Here is a 13379-nt window from a genome sequence, read left to right as displayed (position 1 = left end):
GTCCACCTGGCTTGTTAGAAAACGCACCTTTCATGGGCTTCTACAGATATCCGTCTTTCTCTATGTCCTCCCCTCTCCCTAGTCCTCCCTCCCTCACTCTTAACTCTAGAAAGCGTCTGTCCCAGCCTGCAACACCTACTTCTTCTTTAAGAAGGTCTGATGACAGCACGATGAAAACATTTTTTGCGAGAAGTGCAGTTTCAGTGCCCGGAACTCCCACTCTCCTGAATAGTTCCCCTTTTTTATTTGGGTAGCCTCCACTGGGCTCCATTCCATCCCCGGAATCACCTCCAGATGTCATTCCTATCCCGCCCTCACCGAATTAGTGGCTAGTAAAAATTAGGTTTAAATTAGTGGCGGTGTAGAGTATGGTTAAGTTTGAAATGTCCATATAATGAGTTTATTATTCTTTGGTGGGATGCCATTTTTCCTGAATTAATTTTTGTTAAATTTTTGTTCGTAATTGGTGTCTAGTTAAATAGCATTATCGTCATGAATGGATTGCCTCTGTATGTCAGAGGTAATTCAGAGCACTGAGGTAATGTGAGTATTCAGGAGTGGTTCCAGTACCCGACAGGACAGATCTGTCTATGTACCAATAAACTGCTGCTGATTGCGCTGCCTTTTCTAATACTTTCAAATCTATCATCTTTATATCTATGTTCTCCAATGTATGGAATTTAAAAGGCCACCCGGGACTTGCTAATATGTGGTGTAGTCAGGCTGTTATTGACACAGCTAGAAGCAGTTTTGTGTTGTGTTAAAATACAGGTGCTCCGGTCTTTTGATTTTCACTGGACCTTGTCTTAACTCTCATTTAATGGTGTAGCCTTCCTGGATATGGGAAGTCCAGAGGGATGGGATCCTCAGCACATTGCATACCAGTGTCATAAACGGCTTTCCTATTTATCATTAACAAGAAATAAATCTTCGGAAACAGGCTATTGTATGATTCCTAAGCCATTCTCTTTCATCTGATGACACCTTTCCGACCAGAAACTTTAAAACCCAATATCCATGTATTTTTCACCTGGGTACGGATCTAATTTAAATTGCAGCCTTTACAATATGATAATATCTGTGATAAAAGTGGAAGACTTTCATCTGTCTCCAATCTGCTGTATAATAGGTAAACTGCTGTGAGGTGCACTTGCTTGTTTAAATTTACCCACAAAGCCAAGCCTTTGATTTCATCAACGCGTCTAATTCAAACACGCCTTTTGAAGAAAAACCTACATTTTGAAGGGAGAGAGGAGAGCGGAGTGCAGAAGAGCCAATTTAACCTGGAGTGTCTGTCACATTCCCCGCCAGTCTCTCCGTTTGAAGTGCCCGGTCAGCTTGAACCGCCTGACTTCTGTCATTTCCATGTCTTTTATTTATCTTTGCCAACATATACACTTAAGTTCCTCTGCTTGCAGCTGGGGGGATGCAGCAGTAGGTGGTGGTGGTGGTGGTGGTGGGGGGGGGGGGGCACCGCGCTGCAGGCAGGTATCATTAAGAGAGAGCTGAACCGGCGGAACGGCGCTGAGTGAGCATTATGCGTGGCTCCTTGTGGCTATGCCTGTTGATATTTCTGCCCTCATGAATGTGTGGCGGTTTATTTTCTATAGGAACTGGAGGCCGGGCTGGTCGCCCTCAAGCTGCTTATTCGGCCTGTTGATATTGAGTCAAGCAAACACTCACTCTGGGATGTCCTGTTGGGCACCGGGCCAAAGTTGCAAATGGAAGTCACATGTGAAACTTCTGTGTAGGGGAGGGGCGGGTGAGTAAAGGAGGCTCCAGGCTGCCAGGTCTGGAAGGTTAAGGGAGATGACCAGCGACCTCCAGTTTGAACGGATCACTTAATAGTTCTGAACTGGTAGGTTGGAAGCGACAGAGGGAGAGGCCTACGCTACTTGTTTCGGTGGGTTCGTTTTAGGACTGTAGAATTCCTGAAACTTTCCATGCATTCTTTGGGTTTCAAGAAATCCTGGTTGGTGGATTTGCCCAAATCCTCCATCCAGGGTTTATTCAACGATCCTAGAATCTTGAAAATGTAGTAAGCTTACATCTTTGTAAATGGGAATTGTTGTTTCTGATCATACTTGACTTGGTCGGGTCTGGGTACTGCTTTTTTCACTTTATAAGACTGATTAAAACCATATTCTTGCTGTTGTAAATGTGGCAGCTGCTCTTTGCCCAATGCTCCTTTTCTCCTTCCCTTCAGCCAGTGAAATATTTATGCAAATATATTTGGACACCATCATTATAGGCTACTTAATAGGGATTTCATTAGGGATTGTTCTGAGCAAGGCACTCGGAAGTTGCCATGGATACACCAGTGCTTAAGTACAGTATATTAAAATGTTCAGCCTCCTGTAATATAATCACTTGGCTGTAATGGTCCATTTTGGCCACGTTGAACTTGTTCTGTGGAGAGAAATGAAAAGGCATGAAGGTCGTTATTTCTTGTTAGTGTGCTCAGTGCTTTTGGAAATGTGTTTTGGCCGCATGAAGCTGGGATGTTCATGTTGTTGAAATAAGGCAGGTGTCTTTCTGTATGAAGGCAGACTCCCATTGCTGGTATTGTGAGGTAGTTGTTCAGAACATCAGGAGAATGTAGTACAGCATTCAACCCAGCTCTGGTCTGAACTGGTCGGAGAGGGGAGTAGAGAATTCAAGTGGATAACCCTCCATGCAAAGTGAACATCTTTGATGCTCGTGGCATTTTGGCAAGGGGTTGAAACAAATACACAAACTCTCAGTCCTTGCACACACAGTTCATGGTGTCGGTCTCTCTCCTTCTCCCTTTTCTTTTCTCCAGACATATTTTGTCACCGGGCCCCTTTTTTAATACATTTTTTAAAGGCAGCACCTCTAAGTGGCAGTTCCCCACCAGTGTTTTCCCCCGTCTTTTAATTCCCATTTGTTTCAGCGTTGAAGTGTTTTGCCGATAATAAATCATTCTAATGCTGGGTAAGGTGAAAGAGCCGCTGGGAAACCGACTGGCCCAGTGGCACCGATGGCGGCCACGGTCTCAGTCTCCGAACACGGGGCTCTCGTCACTGTCTGACGGCCCCGGGCAACACGCTTCTTGTCCGCTTTAATTGAAAATTAATAGTTAGGGGGCTGCTATGGAAACGATGCCACTGTTCAGAGATAGAAACCTACACCACCGCCACCATCCTTATTAGCCCCCCCCCCCCCATGGCTCGGCTTCTGCTGGTGTTGTTGTTTGTCCTCATTGACCTTGGCGGTGTGAAGGCCCTGAGGAAAACAGAGCAACATAGAACGAAGACGTGCCGGCGACGCACTGGCGGGAGGGGGCACCCCCCTCTTTTTTTTTTTTGGTCAAAAGCCCGGAGGTACGTGGCACGTTTGTCTTTTTAAGGACGACACGCCAAGTGGTTTGGAGGGGCATCATAGCCCCACTGCTCAATGCGTGGAATGTGAAATGAGGGAGAATGCCCAGGCCTACTGTTCATGCTCAATGCCAATCAACTGACACACACTGGTGTCTTAATTTGACCAGTATCGTTGCTGGAAAATTATTCTTTCAGCAAGAGGATTCGAACGTTCGCTCCATAATGTTTCTTAATCTGCCTATTAGCTGACCAGAATGCGGTTGTGTGAAAAGTGTCAATATAAGTTAGTGTTCTCAGGGAAGTGAGGGTTTAACTTTGATGGTTTTCAGGACTGCTTTTCCCTCAGTGTGTGGAAAATTCTCTGCATCAAGTGACTGATCAAATAAAGACACTGTATCTGTTGAGACGATGGCGTGAAGCACGACTTCCCTTGTTGTGTTTTTTCATTATTACTGTTTACCCGCTGCTTCGGACTTGAACGGCTAATGAAAATGCTGAATCTTTTTGGCCGCCGTCGCTGCCGTAATAATGATATCATACAGCTAAAATGTTCTCCAACGGGGCTGCTTGGTGGATAATGTGTTATTCAGAGCCTGTTAAATCATGCCAGCTCACTGCTTCAAGCTGGGAGTTCAAGTGGTCTTATTGCCCGAGTTAGAGGCTAGATCTTTTACTAAATAAATCTGTCATGCCTGCCTTGGGTGCATCTCTCTGAACATGAAAGATCTTGCTCTGCATACTCTCTGTGTGTGTGTTTGTCTGTGTGGGTGTGTGTGTGTGTGAATGCATGTCGGTTTATGCTTGTTTATACTATGAGAATAGTTTGTTGAATTTCATGTGTACGCATCCATCCTGCCAAATTCAAACACACATTCACGCATGCACGCATGCACACACGCGCACATACACACTTGCGGGGGACCCAAGTGCGCACTGGGGTTTTCGGGGGAGCCTGTGCGAGCCGTACCCACCCTTTTCCACGGCTTCAGTCTCCCCTCATCTTGTTTCAGCGTGTACACAAACACAGGCAGCCAGACGAAAGCCTAGTATTAAATCCCCCAAGTCCATGTGGCGTGGTGTGCTGGTAGCAGATGGACTTGCTTTTGCATCTGCTGTCTTGCAGGCCGGGCTTTGTACTCTTCTCCTGGGGGAGACTCGGGCTTTCTTCCCTGCGAGTAGATTCCTGTCTGCTGGAGCGGCTAAGGGAAACATCTGTGGCATGTATGAGGGATAGGAGGTGGTTGGGGGGTGGGGGGGAAAATTGACAAAAGCATCGACAAACAGCGTTAGCTCAGTGCTCCGTCTCGTTTCTGCCAAGTTTGGGCTGTTTACGTTACGGGAGATACGTGTATACCTCACGGTCGAAGTGATGTGTCCGCAGCCGCCCGGCAGCGAGGGGACGCCCGCTGCGGTTCCAATTAACCACTGTTAAATGATTCAATCCACTGTTTCGGAAAGACTCGAGGCTCGACGAACATCTGTAAAGACAAATGTGTCTGTTGTGAAGTGGTTGCGAGAAGCAGGCTTTTTTTGGATTTTTCTTCCCTCCCTTGACTAGTTCTCGCTCTCTCTCTCTCCTCCCCTCCACTCAGCTACTTCCTCTGTAAAGAGGTCTTTTTTGAGTCTCGCCAGGCTTACTGCACATTGTTGCAAGCTTGCCCTAATAAGGGAAGCCAGGGGCATATTTATCGGAGTGCTAAGAGAGTCGCATGGCAGAGGAGGCTGACACTCTTCAGTGACTGGGCTTTTTCCTGAGAACAGAGGTGAGGATAAAAGGGGGTCACTGTTTAAAGATCACGCCTGGTCTGGTCCTGAACCTCTGTCACCAGAAAGAAAAACACCCCCTCGACCCTCCTACACAACCCCGAAACCCCCACCCCACCCCGCCAACTCCTTCCAGCACCTACTGTACCTCCCCCCGAACCCCTTTGCCATCAAATCACTGGTTTTTGTGTACGATTGGTGCTCGGGTGCCAAAACAATCAAGAAGGGGACTGCTTGATTTGTTTTAATTACCAGACGCTAGTGTCATGGGTCTTGGACGTGACTGGCCAGAGGTGCTCTCATGCTAGTGTCAATACGGCTGTAAATACCCTTTCCATGATGTCTTTGACAGCTAGCTTCGGCTCCTTTTTTTCTTTTTCTTAGCTTTTTTTCTCTCGTTTCTCTCTCTGATGCTGTTTTCTACCAGTGGTATTTTCCCCCCCTTCGTCTTTCTTTTTTTTTCTTTTTGGATGCAACGTTGTTAATGCGCTGAGGCTTCTGAGACTATCTTCAAATGACTCTTAAGCGGGGGAGTGGATTCCTCTCTTGCCATTGTTTAAAAGGTAGGTCACTTTCTCTCTCAGCTTCACATTATTAGCGGTCTGAATGGATCCATTGTGTTTGTGAATGTGTCTGTGGACGTGTGGTGGCCGTTCTCTGTGGTGCGGTCCAGGCGCGGTTAGAGAGCAACGCGGAGCGGTGTGCCTAATTGTTTTAAAAAGCTCTACTATTCTCTCTCCCAGAGCACAGAACCCAAGCTACAGGCAGTTCTGCTCGACTGGCTCTCTCTCACTAATCCCATTCTGCCTTTTAAGACAGCGCCGTATAGCTGGAGACGCGGGGGAAGACTAGAGTAAAGCCAGGCACACGTACCTCTTTCCCAGGGTTTCCGCAAAAACGCCGCCTTTCAGCTGTGGCACTTCCTCAGTCGTTCAGTTAGTTCCCCTCGCCACGAGATAGGGATTCAGTCTGGGCCAGTGAGTACTGAGGCAGCTCGATCGTGTGTGTCTGTCTGTGTGTGTGCGGGTGTGCGTGTGTGTGTGTGCGTGACAGAAAGAGAACTCCTGCAAGTAGCAGGTTGCGTGTCCCGGGCGAGCGGCGCGAGAGAGAGCCGCGTGCGGACGAGGCATCGAGGGTAGCGCCGGCTTGGATCGAGCTAGGAGACAGCCGCTCCACATGTACGCGTGTGCAGTTCCCCGCTCACAGACTCAGTCTCACACACACACACACACACACTTCACTCCGTCACTCACACACAGCTCCTCACTTACCCGCCAGCAGATAGGGGGAAAAAGCACCCAACTCTGAAGGTCACCGTTAGAACAGACTGCGAGCTGAGATAATTGTGATGTCTTTGAAAAGCTATAAAAAAAAATCAGAAACCTGAAATGATAAGTAGTGTTTTCAAGTAATGGTGATATATTTCATCAGGCAACGTCCGGGTGTGTGTGTGTGGGTCTAATTGTTTCCCAAGTGTCAGGAGAGAGAAGGCGCTGTTTTGTAGGCTGTGCATTTCCATTTCATGCACTTTTCGTCGCTCTCCCTGAGAAAGGCAAGGCGGTACACACACAACCCCCCCACCACCCCCACCCCCCCCGATCCGCTCCTATTGGGCCTGTCCGAGAGGGGCTGCCTGTTGGTAATTGCCTGGTGACAACTGGAAATGATGGAATAATTGTCAGGAGGGAGGTTTTCTAATGGGTGATGCATGAACCCGGGCCACGCGAGACACGGGGAAGAGCCGGGGCCGTGTGTTCCTGTTTGTGATGCGGGCCTCTGTACACACAGTCTGGAGTGATGACACAGATAGAAGCCCCTCTCCTTCTCCCCCCGTGTGACACCCCAGTCGGCGCATCGCCACAGCAAACAACACCAACAGCTCTCCTTACTCCTGTCTGTGTGACGCGGCTCTTCTTCAGGTAATCAGCCACCCTACCAAGCCACTCCAGTGGGCTTGCCTCCTCTCTTTCCGCTCCACGCTCCTCTCTCCCTTCTCCCTACCGCTCCTCTCTGGCTCTTTATTAATGGCTATGTTTAATCGGAAAGCAGGCGGGCTGCTCATCCAGTATTTAGCTAGCTGCTGTACCATAGGTTGGGTTCTGTCTGTGCGTGCGTGTGTGTGTGTGTGTGTGTCTGTGGGCTGTGCTTTAACTTGCTGGTGGCTAATTGCTCCTGATGAACGGTTGGTCTGGTGATTAGAGAAGTGCTCTGTGTTTCTAAGGATGTGAACATGCAATTTTTTTGTGTGTGGGGGGGGGGGGGCTCTCTTAGCTGTCTCAGTTTTGTTTTTAATTTGAGCAGGCTGTTTAGATTGTTGTGTCAAGGTGGAGTTCACTGTGTTGCTCTTGGAATCGACAGGGAAAATGAATGTTTTTGGATTTAATTTGACTTTGTCTGATGGTGATCCAACAGAAACGCAGGGGATCCAGCGAGCATGATTCTTCTTAAGTTAATAATGATCAAATATGAATGAGTTGCAGATATGTGTTTTACTAGGGTGAGTCTTGGATTTGGAGTTATAGCTAGATGTTTTTTTTGTTGCCGTTACAAGGATGGACACCTAACTTTGTAGAGCATGTCTCAGTTTGAAGAGGGAAAAAGAGAGAGGGAGGGAGCCTAAGATGATATGCGGGTGAGATACTAATTATCTTTATCAAAGGCAGATGGATAATTTGTTTACTTAAATATTCATGAGATGGAGTAAGGCTTGGTATTGGGCTATTGTGAGCATATTATTAACATTTCATAGGTCTTTGTGCTGGAATGTGGATAGGCTTCATTTTCATAATTTAATACCCAAATGCATAATGAGCTATGTGATTAGTTCATGTGGAGAATTGGCCCAACTCCATTCTGAAGGCAGATAATTTACATTGTTCTCCAGAGTCCTGAATATAATAGGTTCTTTAGTGCAATAAAATTAAATGCTACACATTTTATATTTCAGCTTACAAATCCCCCTGGCGATATATGTTTAGGAGCATTTTCCCCCTCTGCATTTTCTGTGTTTTTCTATCCCTCTCTGTTGTGTGTCTCTCAAAGAAAATGCTTATTTCAGAATAGTTGAACTAAAACACGGCTACCCACACATTTTATTTAGAAAGCACCGCAGCCAATTAACGCTGTTCATTAGCAGGATCGGGTATTTGTTTTGAAAGTTTAACCAATCACTTTGTTATGCTAATTGTGATGTAATTTAATTTGAGTCCTGTAATGATGATGCCACTATTATCCACGTAAATGATGCAGTTAAGCAGCACCACGCTCATTTGCATGTGCTTGAAGGGGGAGAGCTGGAACCAGGCGGCTGCTCCGTCACTTGGCTTTAATGTCCCACCTCTGTTCACTACCGCCCTTTGGGTCTTCCCGGCTGTCGTTGGGCTATTGATGATCATGGTTTTTAGAAAAAATAATAATAATAATGTAATGACAAAAGAGGGTGCCAACCGATTCCTAGAACTGTATGTGGTGGAAATTAAATAATTGAAATATGAGACTATTAAAAAATGAACTCGGTAGAAAGTCTCAGTAGAAACAATTTATTTGTATTTTAAGAAAACCCACCCTCTCTATTTTTGTCAGGGGGGGGTGTTCTTAAATTTACATTTGCACATCAAAGTGGATCCTTTGTTGGATGAGAGCTTAATTTTTTATCTATTGATTCCATCATCTAGGGTTTGGATATTATGCAGACGGAGGTGAGGTGATTAACTGGCTCTGTTTAAAATGGAAAGGAGCCTGTCAGTAGCTTGTACTCTGGTGGCTGTGTAGCTATAGCTGCTAGTATTTTTAAATCAATTCCTAAAATCCTGAGAGGGGCCGGTATGAACTCTGGAGACCTCCAGCCTGCTTCATGTTGTGGGACTAAGACTCAGTTAAACACTCCCTATTATCTGTTTGGTCGACGCCTAGACCCTTTCCACCAGAAATATTTTTTCTCTCCCGTTATGGACCTAATTGGTTACATAAATCTTGTCTCGGTATGAATGAGAAATGTTGCGGTGTTGTCAAGTGTAATCTTCACCCTTATTTACCAATTCATTAAGATCTATCGATGCAGGACTGGTGAGGGGGATGACAACATAAATCAGGCCTGGGACATAATGACCCTAATCAGGCAGAAATAACTGGAAACGTCACTATGAGCTATGTCTCTGTATCACTCCGGCTGGACCCCCCCCCCCGCGCGCTGCATCTCGGGGGCTCCTGCTGTACCGCTGTCGCCACGCCGTCATTAGCCACTCCGTTCGCCGGCACCGTCCCCTCAGAAGGAGCCGCAAAGCGCCTCTCCGTTGTTAGCGTCAGTCAGGAAGACCATCTCATCTCTCAGGGTTGTTTCATCTCAGGACCCGCGACAAAAGTCCACCGCGTCTCGCGTAAAATTACAGGAGAACAATGCAGTAAGAGATGAAATGTGTGTCAGAGTTGTGAAATGTGTGAGGAGTGGGGTAAAGTCATCTCTGGTAGATGGACGTAAATGCCGGTTTCCAGTCACAGAGGAAGGTTCATTCCTCCTGCTTCATCTGGCTGCTGCCTCCTCTCAGTAGATATGATTGGAGCAGAGTATGGGGCCTCCTCTTTTATAGGTTAATTACTTGTGCTTAGGTAGGCTAAGTTAATTAATGGGAATTGGCCAAAATGCAAATGAGCATGATGAGCTTTCGTCACTGCATGCTCAGGCCGCCTACTTTAGTGCCTCCTCCTCCTCTTCCTCGCAGAAAGAGCTGCTCGATCGGTACCATTGAAATGATATGGGGAGAGCTTCGGAGGAGAATGTTGTCACTAACCACTCATAATGACTTTGGTTCTCCTCCTCCTGTCAAAGTCTCTCCTCCAGGTTAACCTACCCAGAGGTGGATAGAGAGCAGACATCCTAACAGACTGGTGTACCAAAAAAATCCACTCACTACAGGAAACTAAAATGAAATGGATTTAAAGCTCAGATACAATTATACACCAAATAGAATATTTTTGTCACCTGTAATCTTTTTATTTCTGATCATGGATTTTTATATTTAAGTTGATTGGAAACCAGATGGATAATTAAATGGAGTAGACAGCCATTGTATTTGATACTCAAACACTGTATCTAGTAAGACAGAGTAAGACACTGTGTAATATGAATCATTTAGATGTACTTTAGGACATTTTAGTACCATGCAGACATCCCTCGGTAATGTTGGCACAATGGAATATAAACACATGCCTGAATGTACAGCAATGAAATACACCCACACACACTCACTCACAGACACTCACACACTTCACATGAAAAATCTTTCTTTATCTCATTCTTTCCGTCTCATCTTCTTAATGTAAATACAGCAGAATTAAGTTCTGAATGTTCGCCACAGAATGACTGGGACTGTTCATTGTCAGCTAAAATTATGAATTGAAAGATGACAGAGGTTTTCGGAACGGGGTCTCTCTGTGCTGCCGATAAGGACATTTGATTCCATTCCTGAGCATGGTGTTAATCCTAAAAAAGCAAAGTCTATTATTCGCTCATATTCATTCCATTTCATTTTTCCCAACCCCTGATTTTGTAAATATGAATTCAGCCCCTAAAGCGATCTCCTCGTTCCATTGTGAATCATTTTGAAACTGGTATATCAGAAAGAGAAACCATCACACAGGAATAGTCATTAATGCTCTTTTTTATTGTGTCCCTCCAGTGCCAAAAAGGAAGGGTTTGATTGTGAAGCGGCTGGGTCTGCTTTGGATTGCCTATACTTAATCTTCAGTAGGGTGGCTGTTTTGAGCAGCGCTTTAGCAGTGGCTGTTCTTTTCTTGATCCCGTCTTAAGGCTCTGGTCGTGCTAGCAATAAACCACACGGACTTCTGTGGGCTGGGAGGAGCGAGGAAATTACATCTCAAGTACAAACAAGCATCTCAAACTGAGTGGTAACATTCAAATGATATACAACTTTTGTCTTGCCTTTTTTCTTTAGATTTTTATTTCAACTCCTACCAGGTTCAGTGTTTTAACTGGTTGATATCTGGCATTTTGATTTATTAAGCAATCTTAAGTATTAAATATTTGAGCAGAGCCAGGGCAGGGCCCAGCACTTCTTTATTTTGTATGCGTTGTAACTTATGGCAATGATGAATTAATTTCACTGGAGCACAGAATTTGTGATTATTTTAAATGGTATCCATATCTTAACTTGATCTGAGCTGAAGGAGCCAACAGACTGTGAAATGTAATTTTTTATTATTTTTCCAGCGAATGTAAGAATTCCAACTACCTGAACTGTGAACTGATAATGAGTAGACTTCTTGGATCACAGAGTTAATGGTCACGTTTGGGTTCTGAAATAGTCATCACCGGGTCTCCTTTGTACTGGAGTGTCGTTTCCTACGCCGTTCACGCAGAAGGAGAAGAAACCATTGTTTCTGACGTTAGAAAGATGCTCCTTCCTGGGAGGAGATATCAGTTTCAAATTCTACCCGGTTCCCCATACAATGAAAAAAATAAATCCTCTGAAAAGTATTGCTCTATATGGGGAACAGCATGTGGTCTGAGAGGCAAGACTATGTGAGATCCGGTGGCCCGGGTGGAGTCACACAGGAGAAGGCTCAGCACCGTGGGTCTGGCTGGATTGCCAGGGTTGTGTTTGTTACATGGTGTAAAGGATACGTGTTAGTTAATGATAAAGAATTGGGCTCACTCAGTGCAAGCCGTGTGTGTGTGTGTGTGTGTGTCTCTACGTGTCTCTAACCTCAGTCGTCTCACCCCTTCCAAACTCCCAAACTCAGCCCCGAATACGTTGTCAGGATTCTGTCTGGGATTTTTGCACCTGATGGAAAAGACAGATTTGCACAGCGTAAGATTCAAGAGCAAACATTTGCTCAGCCAGAGAGGAATAGCAAGCAACCGTTACGGGGGGGGAAACGAGACAAAAAGCAAAGTTACTTTAAAGATTCGCAAATAACGTCTCCCTCTCTCTCACGGTATCCAAAATGATTCTCTTTCTATGGAGCCCCGTAATGGGAAACGCTGAAGTCATCCGCGACCTTTGACTGCATACAGATATAATAAAGACTTCTATTTCCTCTCTCAGTATTTCCTCTTAAACACCTTGTATGACTGTTATTTTCCCTAGAACTATAGTATTACCAGTGAATTGCAGTGGCGTTAACAGTCTTTGTCTATGTGACTGATTCAGATAATAGGTGGTCTTGGCGCTCATTGGAAGATTACGGCTGAAGGAAATGACATCGAATAGCGGGTGTGTTTAAACGCAGGACACTACCAATTTAAGGGACGTCAAACACACAGGGAAGACAGACATCCACGGGCGTTCTTCAATCACGCCCTGTTAAACTCCTCTACAGCCCACAGACCTCAGGAACGCGCTAGTCCAGTAAATATTGTTGCTGGGGGGCTGAGAGGTGGTGGACCCGGTCCGGGTGGTGGGATGCTTCCGGCCCCGTCGGTTCTGGAGCCGGATGATCCCAGCGCCGACTGGTTTGTACCACCCGAGGGCCACAGTCCGGGGGGAGACCTGCCACAGAGACACACACACACAAACACAGGACACACACTGACCCCATGGTGCCTACACTGTCACTATCCATCTCTCTCATGGTGTGTGGAGAGATCTGCTCTGACACTGCTCCAGTCATCCAGTCCCCAGCAGTCACTCTCTCCGTCTGCGCTCTGCAGCCAGGCTAGATCTAATTGACATTCTAATTGGCAGATTTGAATGCCGCCTATAGATGGCTAATTAATTTATCTCACCGCTGTCATTAAGGTTAAAGCACCATCTGATCTCTCTGAATATGTTTTGCATATATCTGCATTATTATTATTTTCGGCTAGATACATGCAGATATTTATTTATATTTTTTTGGCAGGTGTGGGGGGGCGCGTGCAGGGGTTATCGTTGTCAAGATTGAGATTGATCATGTATTAATATTTTGCATTTCCTTGAACTAATGACAATGTGATTCTCTTTTGTTTCTCAAGCTAAATTTGCTAGCTGAATGGTTCCACTTTCCCTAGATGTATTTGTCATTCCAATTATGCATTTGTTGATTTTCAAAAAATATCCCAATTTCTTTTTATTTTATTTTGCATGATAAAATTAAAATAGGTTTAATTTTACAATTGAAAATACTCTTATTAGAAGTTCCACATTTATCCTTAATATTCTGTATTTAGTATCTATATGTACTATTAAAATATATCATTTATATATATGAAATATACACATATTTTACTTGCATCCATTGCTTTCCTACAAAAAGTCTCCATTAGAATGTTCA

General features: G+C 45.2%; 1 protein-coding gene across 14 annotated transcripts in view; it reads left to right on the top strand.

Annotated features, from left to right (window-relative positions):
- foxp2 (forkhead box P2) overlaps positions 1–13379 on the top strand; it is a 105351-nt gene that overhangs the window by 26729 nt on the left and 65243 nt on the right. For 2 of the 14 annotated variants that reach the window (XM_020043025.3, XM_020043023.3), the window contains exon 4: positions 6897–7027. The exons of 10 other annotated variants lie outside the window; for them this stretch is intronic. The gene's annotated coding sequence lies outside the window, so the exon portion shown is untranslated. Of the gene's footprint in view, positions 1–5301; positions 5672–6896; positions 7028–13379 lie in introns of those variants that run through there. 2 more of the 14 variants (XM_010898235.5, XM_010898242.5) reach the window with 2 other exon arrangements.

Source organism: Esox lucius, chromosome 23 (genome assembly GCF_011004845.1).
Source record: "Esox lucius isolate fEsoLuc1 chromosome 23, fEsoLuc1.pri, whole genome shotgun sequence".
Classification (NCBI taxonomy): domain Eukaryota; kingdom Metazoa; phylum Chordata; class Actinopteri; order Esociformes; family Esocidae; genus Esox; species Esox lucius.
The sequence above is the reverse complement of the archived record's forward strand: the minus strand, read 5'-3'. Positions and strand labels throughout refer to the sequence as shown.